Raw genomic sequence first — 21957 nt, 5'->3', positions numbered from 1 at the left:
TTTTTAGCCATGCGAATGCACGGGTCACATGTATTTAATTACTATCATTATATTATTTAATTAAAAGATAACAATGGTATATATATTCATGAAAAATATATGTATTTTAATTAGTAATATAACAAATCAATTATTAGACTCTTTTTATTATTTTGATTAAATTAATCAGAAAAAATATCTGTCATATCCTAACTTAGTCTGTCATTAATTTATGAGTTATTTTCATACAATGATTATTAGCTAAAACATAATCAAATAAATAACATTTAATTATACAATATTTGAATGCTAAAAATATATTCAAATATTTATACACAATGCAAAAATAACTCCTTATATTTATAATTTTATATAGAGAATATAGAGGTGAGATATTATCCAATACAATTTGAATTTTATTTATTGAGTTATTTAAGAATCAAATATTTTCTATAATCACACTTTCAACAAATAAATGCTTATACAAACACATTTATAATTGTTAATATTCTACATATACACTCAAAAATCAATGTTAATATTCCACCTATATGAATGGGAAATATAATGTTTCAATACATGATTTATTGATATTATAAAGTATATGTATATTATGTTTGCATTATGCATAAACAAAGAAGCGACCCGTGCAAGTGCACGGATACACTGCTAGTATTGCAGATATGATTAATACTATAAAATTATTCTATAATGAATGATTAAATTCAATTCTTAAATTTAATTGACTCATAAGATGTGGACAAGATAATCTATACTACCTTTCGTAGATAATCTATTTAGTTGTGTTAACAAATGTAGTAAGAGAATATTGTTTAAGGAAAAGTATGAAATAAATAAATTTTTATAGGATATATAAAATAAGGAATTTTCCTGCTTTTGAATATGGATAAAAACATCATCTCCATCTTCCAAAACAAAATTTATATTAGTTCCTTAAATAATATCCTTAGGACACTTTTTAACATTTTTATCATTCACACTAATATTTTGAAAAAACAATCAATGGTATACTAGTGAATATTTTTTATTTACTTATAAATAATGAGGTAGAAAGCCCAACATATTAGTTAGTCACAGTTAGCCATAACACAAGTACAGGGCAATGTATTCATAACCATGATGTAAAAATTGAGTCTATTTATTTTTTATTCTTGGTTTTTATTTTTACTTTTGTTAATAATATTCATAGTATTTTCTATCTAAACAATAAATATTGGGGAAAAGTGTATAAGGCCTCCTAAATTTTATGTCTTTTATAAGTATGCAACATGAACTATTTTTTCTTCATAATTGATCTTTAAACTTTATAAGTTTGTGAAATTGGTCCCTATATAGATATATTGTTAAATTACTCATAAATAACCAAAAAAGATTTGGCTCACACTAGAAAATTTTGAGGTATCATTGATGAAGGTAAATGCTAACAGTTTGTAGCGTATTTACCATTGATGACCTACAAATTCTTAATGTTCTATTAATCCATCTCTAAGAACATGCGTAAAGCTAATGATTTTTTCACTCAGTTGCATATCTTTTTGTATTCTTAATATTGGGTACTATCCTAGTGAGCTTAGCATCCTTTTGTTCCTCTATTTTTGAAATTTGGAACGTAATTTATATCTAATCTTGTGCGTAGGACGAATCTATTTGTTGATAAGTTAACTTGAACTATCACTTTAATTCTTGCTCTCTTCAAGAAAATTACTCTTATGCCTTATTTGTCAGTTTTCTTTTGTGATGCAGATTCAAGTTTATCTTGGATGATGTTACTTCTTACATCAACAACCATAATTTATTGCTAAAATTGTGTTACCTTATTCATTAGATTTTATTTTATAATTTTTATTCATTCGGGTAGTTCGCCATGAATATTTTGTTAAATATCAAGTAAGATATATGAGTAGAATAATGGTTAAGTTTATGCCTATCTAAGTTCAAAATTATAATGTGATTGCTTAATTATTTTTATGCAGGGACCAATTTCACCAATACTTAAAGTTCAAGGAGTAATTAAGAAGAAAAAATAGTTCATGGACTTATTTGTAAAATACATAAAGTTTAGGGTGCTTTTATAGAGTTTTACCTAAATATTGTCCAGCGTAAAACATTCTTCAAGTGAAATATGATCATTACAAGATGTTCTTTTGTGGATAAACGATGTGATCAGACTAAAGGTCCGAGTAAGAGGTCATTTGGTTTTGGATTGAAGTAGACTTGGACCAGTCGGTGGAGGTATCTGAAAAGGTTCTCGGATGATCAAGCTAGTAAAACTAGAGAGGTAATGCTCGGAAGTAATAAATGAGATATGAGAAGTAAGTAGAGAATAACAATGGCAATTGATAAGATAATTTAATGATACTTCATGTTGGGGAGACCCCTATTTATAGTGGTTGGGTGGATGATGTGGCTCTGGAGGGTACTATTGGCATGACCGACCATTCTGGCCTATCAGGGGCTGCTTTTCCCATGTCAGACAGTTTTGGCAAGGCCGTACTTATACATAGATAACTTGTAACTTGTGGTAGGTCTAACAGCTGTATCACAGTATGTCCTTATCGTGTTGGTAGGGGGTATGTGAGATTACAGGTGGTATGACAGTGTGTTGTTGGCGGCGTGTTAGATGGAAAGTGGTCCTAACCCCGACCTAGGATGTCCGATATGAGGGGAATGATTCTGACTAAGCCATTTGGTTGGTTATACCCGGTCTTTTCTCGATCACAAGGGAGGGCGTCCCACACAACCAAGACACCCGAATGACCAAGATGAAATAGTTACCCCCAATCTAGTAGTATGTTCGGTAGGCGAGCATACTGGTAGACTCTAGGTGCATCAGTAGGGTGCCATTAACCTTCTGATTTGTGCAACACGTGGTTGGCCGTCATTAACGCTTTTTGGTTATCGAATCGTTTTGCGGCACAAAGTACTTGAGTGTGGTTCCCTGGTTCATTTGTTGCCACTTTTTTCTTGGTTCCCGGGTCGTCGTTGGATCACACTTGAATGCCTTTTGAACGGGTAAGATGCATTTTGAGTTGGGCCGCGACGGGTGGCCTTGGCCTAGTTTCGTCTATAAGTAGGGGACCCCCCTTCATTTTCTTCACTTTAATATTTGAATTCTCTACTACCGAACCTACTATGCTACCAATCAACCTCGTTTGTTCTTTCAACTCTTTTCAAACTTCTTTCTAGGTAACTTCTTTTATTTTTCTTTTCGTAATCATGGTCCTTATTACCGACCTAGAGTCTAGTTCCGATGAGGAGGAGGTTTTGCCCGGACCTCCGCCCAATTTTGTCTCGTGTTCATTTCACTCTACGGGTCGACTCACCCGAAGAGGGGCAAATGATTTGAGACTCCTAGCCCTAGTGGCCCATTGGAGGTTTAGGTTGATAGGAATAGAGGCCATAAGGATGGATCAGGCTTTTTTTTCCAGGGAAGCAGCGTCCGGTCATGGATAGGGAATCCAGTTCGGAATCTAATGCTTATTCTAGTAACAACAGGTTGTAGATGTCGAGAATATACATGGGAAGGGCAAATAGGTTTCCGATTCCGAGGGCTTGGAGGACCCCGACTCTCACTACTAGTGGGTTGATCGGGAAGTGTTGGGAACCTCTAGGTACTTCCTAGAGGGTGTGATGCCCTGGGTTGCCGTGTTGGCACATGGATCGAACTACACTCAATTGCATGCTCCCTGTTTTGAAAAGCAGGTTTGTCAGGATCTTTATATGAATATGGGGGACAAATAAAACTTCTATCTATATGAATATTATACCCAGAAAATCAGACTCAACATACCCTTGGACGGGTGGTATATGGATATATTGAACCATTTGGGTTTCCTCATTCTCAACTGCATCTAAACGTATGATGGTTTATTCGAGTGTTCAGACTTTTCTGCAAGGTGACGAAGTTTCCTTGCATGGTTCGTTTGTTCTTCTCGATGTTCTAGGTGACCTGCAACACCAATCCGGACGAAGAGAAGATGGCCGCTATGGGTGAACTTGTCTTAAGTCAAAGAGCAAGAATGCCTTGTTCCAACCTTTTGACTCTTCCGCCAAAAATTGGAAGGTGTGATTTAACTGGTTCAAGATCTGGGGAACAAGCCATTAGTGGGCTTACGACTCCCGGGGAGAGCGGCGTTTCCAGTTCTCATGAAATTATAGACTCTATCAGATGTTGGCCAAGAAGTTCAACTACACCTTTGAAAGTCTTGAAGGCTCATATATTGAGGCTGCCTAGATAATGTGACCAAACTTTTGACGTCAAACTGATAGGTAAGAAGTCGTGTATTTGTAACTTGTATGTTTTTGGTTGCATACTCATTTGTATCTTTTTTTGCAGCTGCTATGGTCGACCATATGGAGAAGAACCGACTACTGAGCCAGGTCATCTGGTGATCGGGCCCGAGTAAATGAGCTCATACGGGCTCGTCCCTTCTTACATCGAGTCAATCTGGGGGGAGGTCACATCATCCGACTGGCCGAGGAACAGATCTTCCACCAAATCCTCCTCACCTGACCAACTACAGCGGGCTGGTCCAAGCGGCTCTGGGTGTTCCTGAGGTTCCAATGATGATCGTTTCTGTAATGGAACCTCAACCCGACCAGTAGGCACATGTAGAGCCCAACATTATCGTTCCTCCTCATGTTATCTGCCACGCTTTAGGAAAAGGGAAAGCTCCAAGTTTGGAGGGTAAGCCCTTTGCGGGATACTCTATTCTGCAGGCGGTGGAGATCAACGTGGTGACCACCGAGGTGAAGGTCGTCTGTGACACATCGCTTGTCCAGGAAATTGTGAGGCAGGTCCATGCTACTTCCAATATGGCCGTGTCAACCGCTAAGTACCTAGAAGGCGAAGATGCGGTAGTTGAGCGGTTGGGGGGTGAGGCCCTTCAGGCTGTCCATTATCGCCATTCCAGGGAGCTATAGAAGGTGAAGGAGGCCCATGCTGCGAAAGTGAAGGATCTTAAGGCCCAAATAATAACATCTACCCAAAATTTGTTCGGTCTGATTCACTAGTATGAGGAAGCCCCCCGAGTCGACCAGACTGCCCAACGAGAATTGGTCGGTTCCTAGAATGAGATGACCAGCCTAGTGGTGCATCATGAGGAGGCCGATGGTGAAATCTGTCAGCTCAATGATAAGTTGAAGCTGCCGGATGAGCAAGGGCATGTGGCTTATAACTCTTGCAACCAAGCCTGAGAGGAGGTTGCCCTTTTGATTGAAGTGGTGGGTGCCTTCAGGTTGGAGAGGGAGAAGATGGTAGTGGAACATGACTCTGTTTCCAACTTGATGGTAGAGTCGGTGTACCTTATACGGGACACCGCTTTTGCCCAAGTCAGTCTGAAGTACCAGGGCGAGGACTAGTCTCTAACACATATCAACATGTATGTCCAAGATGGGGAATAATTATTGGAAGAGAATAGATCTATCATGAAGTTGCTGGTCCCGGGAATAGGGGTGGCTTAAGTGCCATGTAATAGCTGTAAGATTTTCTGTAATTTCTTCTTTATCAATAAATGTATTTGTTCTGTATTTGACTTGCCTTCTTTTAGCGTTGGTCGTTATTTATACTTCGAATAACAATTAGAAACCAAAGATATATATTTGCCAGATGTGACCTTTCTAGTAATAGCCTGACTTAGCAAACTGAGTGCTTTCTTGGTCGGAGTGGGTCGTGTGTGACTTGTTGCTTTAAAAAGGAGCTAACCCAACAATTGAATAGAACGAACTTGACCCAAAGTATTAATATCACAAGTAATTCAATCTTTAATAAGATAGTATTTGTTAGGGTAACCCAAATAAGTTTAATGTAAACACCTCGAAGATAATAAAACAAGCCCAAATTAGAGAAGTAATATCGTTGAACTTGATCGGGAATAAAAGTAATAGAAATAATTGTTTCTAAGTCTAAACAAGATAATGTTAACCAGAAGGGCTGACAATAGATATAACTAAACTTAGAGGTAGTGATGCTTTTCGTGTTAAATCCGAGTCCGACCAAGTTGAGTGGCCTGAATCTGAATTTGGCCAAGGGAAACAAAGTCCATGCCTTGGGTGACTATTCATTCGTCATCGAAAGGGGAGATGATTCGCACCTTGAGGAGTATCTGAAGTTGGACCACCGTTTAGGGGAACAAGGTCCTCGCCCTGGGTGAGTTATTTGACCACCATCGAAGAGACATGGTTTGCACCTTTAGGGGTATTTGAAGTTGGACCACCGGTCAGAGGGACAAAGTCCATGCCCTAGGTCAGTTATTTGACTGCCATCAAAGAGGGACATGGCCCGCACCTTGAGGGGTATTCAAAGTTGGACCACCGGTTAGGGGGACAAGGTCTGCGCCCTGGGTGAGTTATTTGACAGCCGTCGAAGGGGATATAGTATGCACCTTGAGGGGTATTTAATTTTGGACCACTGGTCTGGACCTTGGGTGAGTTATTTGACCGTCATCGAAATGGTACATGGTCCGTACCTTGACGGGTATTTGAAGTTGGACCATATACAAAGGGGATAAGGTCCGTGCCCTGGGTGAGTTATTTGACTGCCATCGAAGGGGGACATGGTCCACACCTTGAGTGGTATATGAAGTTGGTTTAGATTCCTGCGATACAAACATGAAATAAACAATACCTCATTACTATATATTTTTTGTTGCGCTTACAGGGGGTTGCCTGACCACGAGTGAGTTCGACATTACACTTTTTAAATACAAAAATAAAAACTTCGGGGGTCTTGATGCTTGGATCAACACAACACATATGCCCTAGATGTAAGTGTTCAATCTTGGCGGCCGAGAGGAGTTTGGACAAAGGGGCAAAACGATTCATTGGCCACCAAAATCGTTGTATAAACCAAGATCTTCTTACACACAAGACTGTTAAATTGAGGTTGAGACTCTCCTTTGTTAGCTCGACTATACATCTCAACCATGTGTACTCCCTTCATTCTTTTTTTTGGGGGTGACCTTACCCTTGCTACGGGAAGACCAAGAAGGCTCATTTGGTAACAACTCTGAGCATAATGTTGGCTTATCCGAATGATTCACACCCGAATATTGGGAGAGAGAAACTTCATGCACAAATATGGTGTGGAGACCACAACTTCAAGATAATTGAGCGTTAGACTACCAAAAATAACATTGTATGCTCAGTGGCAATTTATAACCAGGAATTTTACCAAGATTGTTATGCTAAGTAGTTGGTCGCTGATGGTTAACCAAACATCCACGTAGCCCCTTAGAGTTATACCTTGGCCGATGAAACTTACCAACTGTCCATCGTAAGGTAGTAGGTGATGGTCTCCCATCTCCATTTTTTCAAATAAATCCTGGAACATGATGTTGGCCAAACTCCCTTGGTCAACGAAGAGTCTACCGACCATTTTGTTATCCAACTTTGCGGTGATGATCCATGGATGATCATGCTCTCGGACGACACCCTCATAATCATGATCGTCAAAGGAGATGGGAAGAGCGTGTCTACTAACTTGAGTGTTCTTGGAAATTGTTTGCATGACCTCCCATAAATATCGTTTCTAGGTTGACCTAGACATGCTGCCGACGACAAATCCTCTAGAAATGATGTTAATATCGACGCGGCTTCTTTGCTTGTGTTTTTTCGGCCGGTATCGATCTGTCCGACTTTTGTGCGAAGGATGGCCCTATTGGTACCCTTTAGGGGAACACCTCCTTAAAGGGCTGGGTCGACTTGTCGGGGGTGACCGTCGTTGTTGTAAAATTCCTGCAATAAAATGTTGTAGGTGGTCGGTCTGTATCAAGTATTCAATCGTGTCCTCAATTTGGTGCAATCATCTGTCATGTGACCAAATGTGGTGTGATATTCACAGTACTTTGATCGATCCTATGGTCCCACCTTGTTGTATGGATTGGGTTTGGGGAGATGAACGAGGTGGGTGGCCATGACTTTTTGTGAAATTCTGGAGCGGCTAGCATTCAGCAGGGTGTAGGTCGTATATTTGGGTCTGCGGGGTATTCTAGGGAGGTCATCTCTTGGGTGGTTGTGGAATTTTGTCGTTTGGTTTCCCATGAGGGGTTGTGCGTATGGTGTTCGTTGGATGACCGAGTAGTGTGGGTTTCTTCCAAATTAATGAATTCATAAGCTTCAGAGTGAAGATCTTCCATAGTGAAATCAGCATGCTTGGCTAGCTCGGTTTTGAAGATGCCACTTTTGAGACCCATGACCAGTATGTGGACGACCATTTCAAGACTTATAGTTTGGACCTTCATCGCCTCAACATTGAATCTGTCTAAGTATGCCCGAATAGACTTAAAGTTGGACCATTGGTATATGTTGTTTGGTGCTTGCCGAGTGAACCATCGGAGCATAGTGCGTTTCAGGGTGAGCGAGAAGGCTCGACAATGATGGGGTCTATTGCGCCATGGAAGAGCACAGAGGCCTCAAAAGCATCGAGGTGATCTTTGAGATCTGAGGTGCTATCATATTAATCGATGTTGGTCAGGAAGGCCATATGGTTTGGTAGAGGGTAGGACATTATATTGTTAGTGAATGGGTGTTTAGCCCAACAGATGTTATGGTCGGAGAGGTGAGAATGATTTGTCGTCTTGGTGTGCATGGGTGGTTTGTGGTTTGGATGGGATTCACCGGCAGATTCGATGGTACATGCTTGAGTGGCCAACCGTGAGGGTAGGTAACTTGATTCTTGTTTGGATTGGCAGAATTCTACTAGCAAATCGGCTTGTTGCTGAATTATCTTCTCATGTCTTTCCATGATTTGCAGGAGTTGTTGGGTGGTGGGCGGAGGTTGTTTTATAGCAGTGTGGTTACTCCAACTAGCTTGGTGTGAGGGTTGTGCTTGGGATGGTGGATTGATGGAGGGTGTATGATGGTTGGGAGACATGTTTGTGGGTGTTGGTTCTATGTGGCTGGTAGGGTTTGCTTGATTTTTGGTGGTCACCATGGTGTAGGTAAGTCACAGACGACACCAATGTTCTTTTATGGATGAACGATATGATTAGACTAGAGGTCTGAGTAAGAGGTCTTCTGGTTCTGGACGGAAGTAGACTTGGACCCTCGGTGGAGGTACCTAAAAAGGTTATCTGACGATCAAGTTAGTAAGACTGGAGAGGTAATGCTTGGGAACAATAAATGAGATATGAGAAGTAAATAGAGAATAACAATGACACGTGATAAGGGAATTCAATGATACTTCTTGTCGGAGGAGACCCCTAATTATAGTGGTTGAGGTGGATGACGTGGCTCTAAAGAGTATTGTTGGCATGATCGACCATTTTGGCATGTTGGGGGCTGTTTTTCCCATGGTATGCAACTTTGGCAGGACTGTACTTTGTGCATAGTTGACTTGTAATTTGTGGCAGGTCTAACAGTCATATTGCAGTCTGTCCTTGTCGTGTTCGTATGGGGTAGGTGAGATTGCATGTGGCATGGTAGTGCGTTGTTAGCGGTGTGTCATATGAGAAGTGATCCTAACCCCGACCTAGGATGTCCGATATGAGGAGCATGATTCCGACTAAGTCATTTGATTTGTTATACCCAGTCTTTGTTCGATTAGAGGGGAGACCGTCCTAGGTAGCCAAGACACCCAAATGACTTAACTTGTGGTAGGCCTAACAATCGTATTGTAGTCTGTCCTTGTCGTATTGGCAGGGGTAGATGAGATTGCAGGTGACATGGTAGTGTGTTGTTGGCGGCGTGTCATAGTGATCTAAATCCCAACCTAAGATGTTCGGTATGAGGGGAATGATTCTAACCAAGCCCTTTGATTAGTTATACTCAGTTTTTGCTCACAAGGGAGGCCACCCTAGGCAACTAAGACACCTGGATGATTAGGATGGAACAACAACAATTAATTTTTCTAATAAATATTTAACACAACAATGTTCATAGTGTAGGTGACACTTTTGCAATAATTATTAACAAACACAGAAAATAAAATATATAATGTTTGCCCAAATAAACTAAGTTAAAAAATTAGCGAATTGTTAAGGCTATGACAATTTTTTTTGGGGGTTTAGATTGAATCTTTATTACTAAGGACATTATCTCATTATGTTGCACATTTATTCCTTGGATCCATCAAGGGTATGTTTATAAATTTAATTTTATTGGGAAATAAAATACTAAAGTTATGAAATATATATACTTATGATGACTCTGAAGTTTTCTTTTTTCCTTTTCCCTTATTCAATACTTAACTTATAAACGAAATAGAAGAGATTTAATTCAAGTTAAAACATGCATATCCTTCTTTTGCCAACATCATATATGGTTCACATTCATTTCACACTAATTCTTTTATAAGGCAATATTGTTTTCTGAATTTTGATGGTATTACATAGCGTACTTGTGTGGTTTTTGAATACATTCACCTAACTCTTTAAATTTTACTAATAAAAATATATTTAATAAATATAAGAATATATTTTTTAATAATTAAATATTTAATTGAAAATTGTCTGATTCATAATTGACTTTTAATCTTAGAACTTCAATTGATTTTTTAATACTAATAAAAAATATTTTTAATAATTAAATATTTAACTACAAATTTAAGGATATAAATTAGTTCAAGCTAGCAAATATATTATTTTAATAGGATGAATGATGTGTTAGTAGTTTTCTGATTCTACAATTTAGAACTCAAATTTATTGACCATATTTTTCAAACTAGACTTAAAAATGAGTTTTCTATGTTGTCCCCAAATCATTTGAAATTAGTTGGTATTTCATTTTTCCCCTTCCGTGATAAATGATTACATGAAAAAGTTTCTCCTAAGGATTGATATAAATACCCTTCGATATATGATTATTCTATTCTTTTTTGGGATTTGCCACACCTAACTTACTATCTTTCCCCTTCAGAATTTGATCGAAATGAAATTAGCAAGAAGCTGCATGCGGTACCAGGATAGGCACTACGCTAGTTATGGATAAACCTCAACCGTAAAATGCACATCAAAAACAGAGAAACCAAGCTTGAAGCCAAATTAAAATGTATAAAATATGGAAGGATTAATTTTATTTGGGTCTATTACACAACCTATGCTATGATATAGATAATTAAACAAAGTAAAACCTATATGCATAGACTAGGCTGATGAACAAACACTTATCCTCACACATTTGTCAATGGTACAAATGCCAAAGGGTTTTGGCAAAGAGAAATTTGCATTGAGGATGAACTTTCGTTATTTTGGATTTTCATATCCAATGTGGGCATGGGTGGTTGGGTGTGGTAGGGATTCTATTGTATTTGGCCCGAAAAGGTGAAAGTGATTTTTAGCAAGTAATATTTTAGTAGGACATGTGATGTGGATGAGATATATAGATACCAAGGATGATTGAGTTACGGGGTATATTTGAGGGTTTTCCATTCAAGTGGAGCAAATTTTAAAAATGTTTCCAAAATACACTTAACCAAAAAATAATTTTCGTTACGATTAATTTATAATATCATTTGGAGGTTCATTGGATTCCATAACCTCAAAATTTTAGAATCCACGATTACTATAGAATTAAGCTACAACTATTTATATGCCTATTTATCCATCACAACTTATTATATTCATATCTTATAAATAGAAGTCTTTGAATGGCAAGAATTCCAACATGGTGAGGAATACGCTGGGTGTTAAAATGGTAGTAGACATGGATAAGAGAGATTCTTGATGAACAAGAAACAAGAAAGAATGAGAAAATGTTATTAAATTGAATTGAATTCCAAAGTTACATTGAATCATCTATATAAAGGGAAGAAAACACTAACTACCCTAACCAAATTAACTAAGCGACTAACAAAAGCTCAACTATTTTAACATTCCACCGCAAGCTGGAATGTATCAAGCATTCCAAGCTTGAAATAATTGTGTTGAATATGATGATATACTCTTATACCTCCTCTTGCTGGTGAGCGAATCTTCATCTCTCAGTCTTGAAATCTGAACATGAAGCAATACTGACGCTTAACCACCATTTGGCAGAAGCAATTTCATCTTATGCTTAACCATCTATTTGACAGAAGCAAACCAATCACAACGGCTGAAAGAGAGAAATGAAATGGACCTTAATCTTGATCCTTATACGTTGCTTCAATGAGGAAAAAATTACATACTATATGTGTTTAATGAGAGAGAAAGAGGGGTAAAGAAACTAGAGTAATAAAGAAATGAGAAATAATTTGGGGTAATAGATGAAAGAATGGGTACATTTTTGCTGTCATTGATAAAAGATGAAAGAAGGTAATTGAAAGAAACAAATATTGTTATGAACATGCCATTGAAAATGTCCTCATCCAAACCTGAAAATGTTGCCTCAATTCCTTTTTTCTTCTTCAATAAGGAGACAAGGAACTTGAGACTAAGTTGTACGTTCTGGAAGTTCTGCTTCTCATCCATTGCACAACTTGTTTAAACCGAAGCCCAGAAGACGATAAATTTGCTTGATGATAGCTTTAGATGCAAGAAAGGCATGGTACTTCTTGGCTAGATTCTTGATGATTCTTTGTTAAACTTTTGATGAATCTTGGAAGGGAAGTATGATAAGCGGAAGCAATCAATCAAAGAGAAATAATTAGCTCTGATATCATGTTAAAATGGTAGTAGGCATGGATAAGAGAGATTCTTGATGAACAAGAAACAAGAAAGAATGAGAAAATGTTATTGAATTGAATTGAATTCCAAAGTTACATTGAATCATCTATACAAAGAGAAGAAAACACTAACTAACCTAACCAAATTAACTAACCGACTAATAAAAACTCAACTATTTTAACACCGGGGTTACTCCCCACTCTGATCTTTGCCTCTAATTTAACTTTTCAACCCTTACCTTATAGGAACCCAACGAGTTAAGAATTTCTCAAAGTTTATGAAATTAATAGTTACCATTTTGATTTGGCAAAAACCAAGATAAAATGGGTTTTCCAATTTTTTTGGGTTGACAAGTCTGCCATTTTTTGTAAGGAAAGAGAGAAATTATGATTCTCCATAGTTCATTCATATCTTTGATATTTATAGCATGAGAGGATTATACCGTAATCAAGATTCATCGGGCTTATCTCTTTTTGTGATATTTTTTAATGCTTTTGGGTTTTAAGATTTGTAAACATTAGATAAAGGAGAGTTAATTAGATTTGCAACAATATCATCCTTTTAAACAACAATTCAATTTTTTTAATGGAAGCAAAAACTTGTAGAATAATAGTTCAAGAAAAATAAACGAGTTAAGAATAGAGAGATTCAACCCAAGATGCATATTGGTTCACCTTCTTCAAGTGAAGGCTACATTTAATTCTCATTTTTTATTCAAGGAATTTTTTACTAAGTAATTGAGTTTCTAACAAGTCTCACACCAAGATTCTCTTCTAGAACACTAAATCTCATAAGAAAACACATCACTTTCTTTTTACAAAAACACTCACAAAAAACTATGATGATTCTTTGAATTGATAGAGTAGAAGAGTAATTTTTGAATTGTTAAGGATTAATACACACAATCTAATGATATTTTAATCATTTTAAATGACACTTTATACTGAATATAACATTAGGCTCCTGTTTTTCATAAAGTATGAAAATACAAAATTTCCCTGAAGCTTGTTTTGAAAACTTCTAATAGATTTGCAAGTGAAAGTTGTTGCAAAAAGTGTTGTAAAGTTATTGTTGTTTTTTAGAAACTTAGGATAATACATATTGAGTTTAGAGGGGTTCCAAGATCCATTCTAGTAAGTATGTTTGGGTACATAGTGATTGAGTTTCAAATTCGAATACACAATTCCAACATAGAATAATCGGTTATTGGTTCTTTAAGTACATATGACAAACTAAGACGGTGTGAATTAGTTTTGTACAAAAAGAATTATTTCGTAAAAATTATAAGGATTAAGTATGCAACAAAAGTCTAAATGTAAGAACAATTACTACAAAAATGAAAAGTTTACGGATAGAGAAGAATCACACCAACATATATCCTAATTCACCTTCAACAACTGAAGGTTATGTCTAGGCCCTTTGACTTGTATCAAGAAAATTCCACTATAATTTGAGTATCACTTTACAAATCTCACACCAAGTTTCACTCAAGTTAGTCACTCAAATTCCCCAAACAAGAAAGTACATCCAAACAAGAAAGTACAACATTTTCCTTGTTTTACACTTTTCACTCACCAAACTCTATGGTGATTCTTCTTTGTAGTGAGAATGAAAAATTCTAATTATGGCTAAGGATCACTAATATCCAATCTTGTTTGATATGGATCATTATAAGACAATCAATCTCAATATCACAATTTGCTCTAAGTTTTTCAGAATTGTTAAAAGTGTAGAAAACCTTTTTAAAAAACTAAGTTACTTGAATGCCAAGAAATGATTGAAAGTGTGATTGAAATTGTACGAAATTGTGTGTTTCATTTTTTAGCCTTCGGATGATTTATATAGAGTCTCAAGAAGTCCCCTGACCCTTTTCAGAAAGTATAAGACGTTTAGGAAGGTATTGGTTCGTTTGGGAAAATGTTGGTTCAGTTTCAAATTCGAAAATACAACAACACTAGGTAATCGATTACTCAACCTCAATGTCCAACAATGTAATCATTTATTATATTTGAGTAATCAATTACTCTCCCTTTTTTCTATCAGGTAATCTATAGTTAGGGTTTGAGTTATCTATTACTCAGTTTCAAGGAACTTGTTACTTTGTTTCAGCCAATCTGTTACTCGGTTGTCTAAAAGTTTGTTTTTAAACTTTTGAAACTCATTTTCATCCCCATTTAAGTTTGTGAAAATGTTTTGAAAAATATTTGTAAGAAATTTTATTATGTATAGAGTAGTAATCGATTTAGTAAAGATTAGGACTTAATTTAGAAAGCAGGAAAATATCTTATCTTGTTATGTGCTTTCTTTCCATGCATCAAGTCTTCAATCCCTTTTCTTTTTTGTTGTTGTTGATATTGGTATCTTCATGAAAACCTAGCCAAGGCCAAGGATATAACTCTTTTTCATAGGTTCATGGTAATCAATTACTAGATATTAATTTCCTCTCAATAAGATTACCCACCTCAGTAATTAGTTACTCAACCCTTCTGTCTAGACATGTAAAATATTACTCTGCTTCAAGTAATTTGTTAATCTCCTTACTTGGTTTTCTAACAATTATATTTTTTAAAAACATAGCTAATATTTTCCATCATTTTAAAACTTTGAAAAATATTTTAGATAAGCCTAATGTGATATCAAAATTAAAATTTTGTATTAAGATACAACCTTAAACTAGAAAACAATAAAATCTTATCTATTAATTTGTACTTTCTAATCTACAAGGGCGAATAACTTTTTCTCTTTATTGATTGGTGGTGTCTTCATCTAAATGGAGCCAAGGTCAAGAGATGAACTTCTTCATAGTCTCCCCTTTTGATGATGTCTAACTATATCATTAACAATTGGAGTTTGATTTTGGTTTACTCCCCATATCTTGTATATCTCCCTTTTTATTTAACATTTAAAGTCTCCAATGCCTGAAATAAAAATCAAACACAAGGCTAAAATTTTCTCCCCCTTTTGACATTATCAAAAGGAATAAAAAGAAGTAATATCCAAGGTAAACATAAAATGAGGAAATATACAACTTAAACTCAAAGTCATAAGTAAACAACTAGTTGCCAACAAGATTTTTCACTAAAAACTGAAGATTATGAAGGATTTTGAGTTACGAACCTATGAGAAATGAGGTAGAGAACATTTAGGAAGGAAAAATGAGTGAAAATTGGATTTTTCTATTTATACATAAGCAAGTAACCAATTACTCTCTTGATATAATCCATTACTCAAGTGTTCTGCCTAAAAATTCATCAGCCCCAAGTAATGAGTTACTTTCCTAGAATAATTGCTTATCCAACCTTACTGGAATTTATTCTCATTACCTACTATTCATTTACTTATATATAGTAAGTGATACAAAACTTCTCTTTTACTTTGGATGAGTATGAACAAAGTCAAGTAATCGGTTATCCATTTAGGGTAATCGAATACTCATCCTTTATGTGATACTAGTTGAGCATCACCAGGGCCTAGTCATCGATTATCCTGTATGCGTAATCAGTTAATCAACTATCTTTAACCCCCAAAATCAAAATTACTATATTCAAACAAGTATATAAGCACTTAATCAATCAAGTTGCACATAATAAAGCAATAAAAGCACATAATATGAATGCTTATTTTATATTATTTTCATCTACTTGCCTAGTTCTCTTCTAATATGATAAAATGAATATCTTGGAAAGGGTTTTGTAAATGTATCTTCAAGTTGAGCATGGTTATCAAAAAAATCTAATTCTACATCTCTGAGCACATGATGCCTTGGAAAATATGTCTTATATCTATGTCATTTGGTTATAGACGTTAAATTAATAAGACTAGTGTTGTCATATTTAATGGGAATGCAACCAAGATCTAATCCATAGTCACATAATTGTTGCTTGAGCAACAAAATTTGTAACACTACAACTACTTGTTGCAATATATTCACCTTCAGCATACTTAATGCAACACAAGCCTAATTTTTACAACACTAGGAAACTAGAACATTTTCTAATATGTGACATGTACCACTAGTACTCTTTATTTCAGTTTTACATCTACATAATCTGAATTAGAATATTGGACCAAATCACATATACTTCCTTTAGAGTACCATAAACCTACTTGTGTGGTTCCTTTAAGATATTTTATCATTCTCTTAAAAACTAGATGTGATTTTTTAGGTTTTTATTGATACCTAGCCCATAAACATACCCTAAAAAAGATATATGGTTTAGTTGCAGTAAGGTAGAGTAGAGATCCAATCACACCTTAATATTTGGTGATGTCCATGGGTTTCCAGGACTCATCTTTGTCGATATATGTACTTGAACCCATGAGTGTGGCTATTGCTTTTCACTCATCCACGTCAAACATTTTCAGCATATCTTTAAAGTACTTGAATTGATTTACAAAGATATCATCCCCAGTTTTCTTTATTTTTAGTCCAAGAAGCTAGTTCAATTTACCCATCATTAACATCTTAAACTTACCTTCCATCATGTTAATGAACTCACTACAGAAAAATTCATTAGTAGATCCAAAAATAATATCATTGATATATATATTTGCACTAATAATGTAGTTTGATAAATCCTTTTAATGAAAAGTGTAGTGTTAGTGTTTCCCTTTTCAGATCCTCTTTTACATAAGAAATTATTCAATCTATCTTACCAAGCTCTAGGAGCTTGTTTTAAGTGGTAAAGTCCTTTTTGTAGTATATATAAATGACAATGGTTTTTATAACCTTCAAAATATGGAGATTGTTCAATATACACCTTCTCCTATATATAACCATTTAAAAACATACTTTTAGCATCCATTTGATATAATTGGAAGTTTATATAACAACTATAAGCTAATATCTTCAAGTCTAGAAACATGTGCAAAAGTTTCATCAAAACCTATGCTTTCCTCTTGACTATAACCTTAAAGTATTAGTGTAGCCTTTTTTCAAATAATGATTCCATTTTTATAAGATTTTTTTCTATATATCCATCTAGTACCCTTTAATACTATACTCTTAGGTCTCACGACAAATTCTAAAACATATTTCTTTAAAATTGGTTGAGTTCCTCTTGTATGAATCAAATCCAATGCTCATCTTCTATACAATCATATATTTAATATGGTTCAATTTGAGAAAAAAATATCCATATCTAAACATGCATCATTATGATTACGTATACTCTCCTATTTATATCTCCAATTATGTTGTCTATTGGATGATATCTGAGGTCTGCACTCTTTTGATAGATCATCACGAGTTTGCTCTCCAAGTTCAGATATCTCAATGTTGTGCATTACTTGCTCTATTTCATTTTGCTTTTCTACTTCATTTAAGCATCATTCTTTGATTTTCATCAAGAAAAACAATTCTTGCCTCCTCGGAGTTATCTTATTAAGAATTATATAAGACTTATATGTGATATAATAACCAAGGAAGATTACAACAAAAAACATGCAAGTGAAGAATATTAGGTTTTCTTCTTTTGTAAGTTCATAAGGGGTTTTCTTTAAAATTGAAATAAGTATAATACAGTAACATACAAAGCTAGCATTACTAACAACATTAACCCAAAAGTATTTATCTAGATCTGTTTCGCGTAGCATTGTTCTAGTTGATTCTTCCAAGATTTTTACTTTCAACAACATTATTCCGTTGAGGCATTCTAGGTGCTGAAAAGTTGTGCGAAATACCATTTTCATCACAAAACTCTTCAAATATAATATTTTTAATTTTTCCTCCATGATTACTTCTAATAGAATAAGATATTTAATGCGAAATACCATTTTCACCAACTTCATAATAATGCTCCACCGCTACTAACAATAAGATATTTAACCTTTAAGGATAAACCATCTAAAAAGATCATTTAAATGTTGTTTATCCTATTACCAATGAGTTTTGCATCATGGGCAATCTTGTCTTCTATTATGGGTGTGTTTGAGTTGAAAACCACACTAAAGACATTGTCACACTATTTACTTATGCTAATTAAGTTACGCTTTAAACCATCAACATATTACACACCATAAATAAAAGTGAAAGGCGGCTTACTAGCTCTACCTTTGCCAATGAATTTTCCTTTGTTGTTATCTCCAAAGGTAAAAGATCATCTATTTTTTTATAGTTAACATAGAAATTTTTTATTTGTCTCTTGTCATGTGTTTTGAACAGTCGCTATTAAGATAACAAATTTTGCCTATGACTTTCAAGCACTCATCATCATTGTCCTCTGATTGATGTGAAGCTATCAAGGAAAAATGCGCTTGTTCCTCATTTATTGGGTTATGAATTTGATTTGACATCATTATCTTCCTATGAAATATAAGCTCTTATAAGATTTTGTCATCTGCTCCTTTGGACATACTCTTCTTCTTTAAGGAAGAACAATCAACCTTAATATGTCATGGTTTTCTGCATTCAAAGCAAGTGAAGTTTTACCCTGATGTTGATACTTCATTACTCTTAACAAACATGTTTACTTGGCTAGACTTCTCAATCTTGCTCATTCTTAAGAAGTTACTGAATTTATTTACTAAAAGATCCATATTATCAACATTGTCTACTCTCGAGTCTTAATCTTGTGAAGATTCAAATAAATCAACCTTTATTTTGAAATAAATGGTTGTGTTTCTTTTCAAGTTCTTAGTGCTTCTCCAATTGGTTAAGTTCCCATTCATGGTCCTTTAATTTCCCAAAAAGTTCAACAAAAGACATTTAGACAGACTTTCTTTTCAGATGTTGTCACTTTTGAATGTCAGGATCTTGTTAGTGATTTGAGAACTTTCGCATTTAAATCATTATTAGAAAGCACTTTGCCAAGGGAAACCATTTGATTGTTGGGTCCCACATAGCTCTATCACTAACATAGAAGGGGGGGGGGTGAATAGGTGATACGGTACACAATTACTGTCACTCGATAAACAAAGAGAAAACACAAAATGATACACTGTTTAATCAATTATACAAAGATTTAATCGATTAACTCGATCAGCTATTAATCGATTAACTAAACAACTTAGTCGATTATTTATTTTAGTTTAAGTGAAAACAATTTACTTTCAACCTCCAAGATTACCAAGATTCTACTAAACTTATATGCACTTATTACAGACAGTTAAGAATAGTAACTTCATAATACAAAATTTGCAATTAACACAGAATTTTATGCATGTCAAGTTAAGTAAAACAAGTAATGCGGAAATGTAAAAGATAAGGGAAAAGAAGAATGAGACATGGCTTTTATCCTGGTTCGTTTGTGTGTCCACTTGCAAACTACATCCAGGCCTCCCCTTATGATCTTGGGAGATTTTTATTCACTATGGAAATTCAATGTCCTTTACAAACATACTTCCAATTCAAGATGCAAGATTCTATTTTCTTGGAACCGTTAAGCCATCACTTCGGTTTGACTACTAAGCTCGCCTGTAACACCCCAATTCTAACGTGCGACCTCCCATGCTCATTAATATACTGAGTGTGCCACCCATTAAGCTTAAATACTCCCCATGGTATTTTATTCCCCTCCAAGGGGAGCCTTCCACGACTCGAACTCGTGACCTCAGGGATAAATAGTCACCATACCACTAAGTCGCTACCATTAAGCTAGTTTTATAACACATCAGTTCTGACATGCGACCTCCCAGACCCATGAATATACTGAGCATGCCACTCATTAAGCTTAAATAATTCATGCAGTATTTTATTCCTCTCCAAGGGGACCCTTCCGCGACTCGAACCCTTGACCTAAGGGATAAATAGTCAGTATACTACTGAGTCGCTACCATTACCAAGACCTCTTGCTTCTCGTGAAGACACACCTAACAACATCTAGGATTTTTCCCAAACCTATTCTCCTTCTATGGTAATATAACACACCAAATGAATATGTTAATGCCTTAGTCTAACAATTTTATTCAAGTTATATGTGCACCTCATTGTGTAGATTTTACACTATTCTCACAATCTAAGAAACCTTATAAAAGATCTCACAATTACAGAAACAGAATGCGTGAGATGCAAGGTTTCTTTTTAATAAAATATTTGACAATTAAGCTCAACGGGTATCTTGTAAAGATTCACCCTTTTCTTTTCTCAAAAGAATACTTTGAAATCTCTCTAAAAATATGAAAGTTAGAGCTTTTGATTTCATGAACACTATGTGTAAATGCTTTATTTCATAAATGTGTTCTAACTCTATGAAAAGTGTTACTCCATTATTATTGTGAAACAATATGAAAAACTTGGGGTTAAAATACTATTCTATTTTAAACTGCAGCTAATCGATTAACTTAATAATCTTAATCGATTAACGGGTCCTTGAAAATAATAGAAAACAGAAATAGTAACAACCATTAATCAATAAACCTCTCATTTAATCGATTAACTGGTTCCCAAGAAATCAATGATTAATCGATTAACATATATGTTAATTCATTACTAGTTTTCTAAAAATATATTTCAATTATGAATGAACCTCCTACATGATTTATAAACTAATAATGCATGCCTTTGAATGATGTATGATTTAAAACACTTTTAAATGCATTCAAAACATATGATCATGTATATATGTATGTTCGTGTAAATCATGTATGTATGCACATAAGCCTCATCTTAGATATGATTGATTTTAGCTTGTGAGACTTTCATTGAGGTTCATCTTAGCCTAGACTCTTACTAAGCAAGCATCTTAAGACCTGATAAAGATATAAAAATACTTAACTTCTAGATACTCTTTTGAATGCTTTGCCTTGTATGAACTTGAGTCTTGACTTTATAGTTGAATACTCTTTTTCGTTGTGGAAGCCTCAACTTATCTTCTCTTTAAAGTCATGCAAAACATAAACAACAACTTTTCTCCTCCTTTTGGCATGATCAAAAAGCAAAGTGATATTTGAAAGTATATTGCCAAAAGAAGGAAAACACAATGCAATTTCTACCAATGTTAATCGTTTAAAATAGTGCCTAATCGATTATGTGTGATTCAATTTTGCCAAGAATTTCATTTTAGGTTATGGTTAATTGATTATGGCTTGTGCTTAATCGATTAAACCTACTATTATGACAGATTAAAGTACATGCCACATGATATAGCAGAAATGTTTACACTTTGATATCACTGGTTTTATACACTTGTTTTATACCAATTATGTACATTACATGAAAGCATTTGTTTATGATATCTCGTCCGGGTGACCAGAATTGCCCAAAACAGGTGAAATGCCTGCCTGGCCCTCGCTCAAGCGAGGCTGGCTGGCCCAGGCGAACACCTCGAAACTAAACACAAAAAAACCAATCAGTGATGTGCGAGTTAAATCTTTTACCTGCTAACCCTAAAGTAAAGACATCATTTTAATCTATTTTAAGAACATCCAACACTTTCAT

At 35.2% G+C, this 21957-nt stretch overlaps 1 long non-coding RNA gene across 1 annotated transcript in view; it reads right to left on the bottom strand.

Moving 5' to 3' along the window:
* Positions 1 to 9259, bottom strand: part of LOC109350836 — a 13411-nt gene extending 4152 nt beyond the window's left edge. Inside the window, exon 1 of the long non-coding RNA XR_002108132.1 lies at positions 9182 to 9259. This is a non-coding gene — a long non-coding RNA (uncharacterized LOC109350836). The remainder of the gene's footprint in view (positions 1 to 9181) is intronic.

This window comes from Lupinus angustifolius, chromosome LG06, assembly GCF_001865875.1.
Source record: "Lupinus angustifolius cultivar Tanjil chromosome LG06, LupAngTanjil_v1.0, whole genome shotgun sequence".
Taxonomy (NCBI): Eukaryota; Viridiplantae; Streptophyta; class Magnoliopsida; order Fabales; family Fabaceae; genus Lupinus; species Lupinus angustifolius.
The sequence above is the reverse complement of the archived record's forward strand: the minus strand, read 5'-3'. Positions and strand labels throughout refer to the sequence as shown.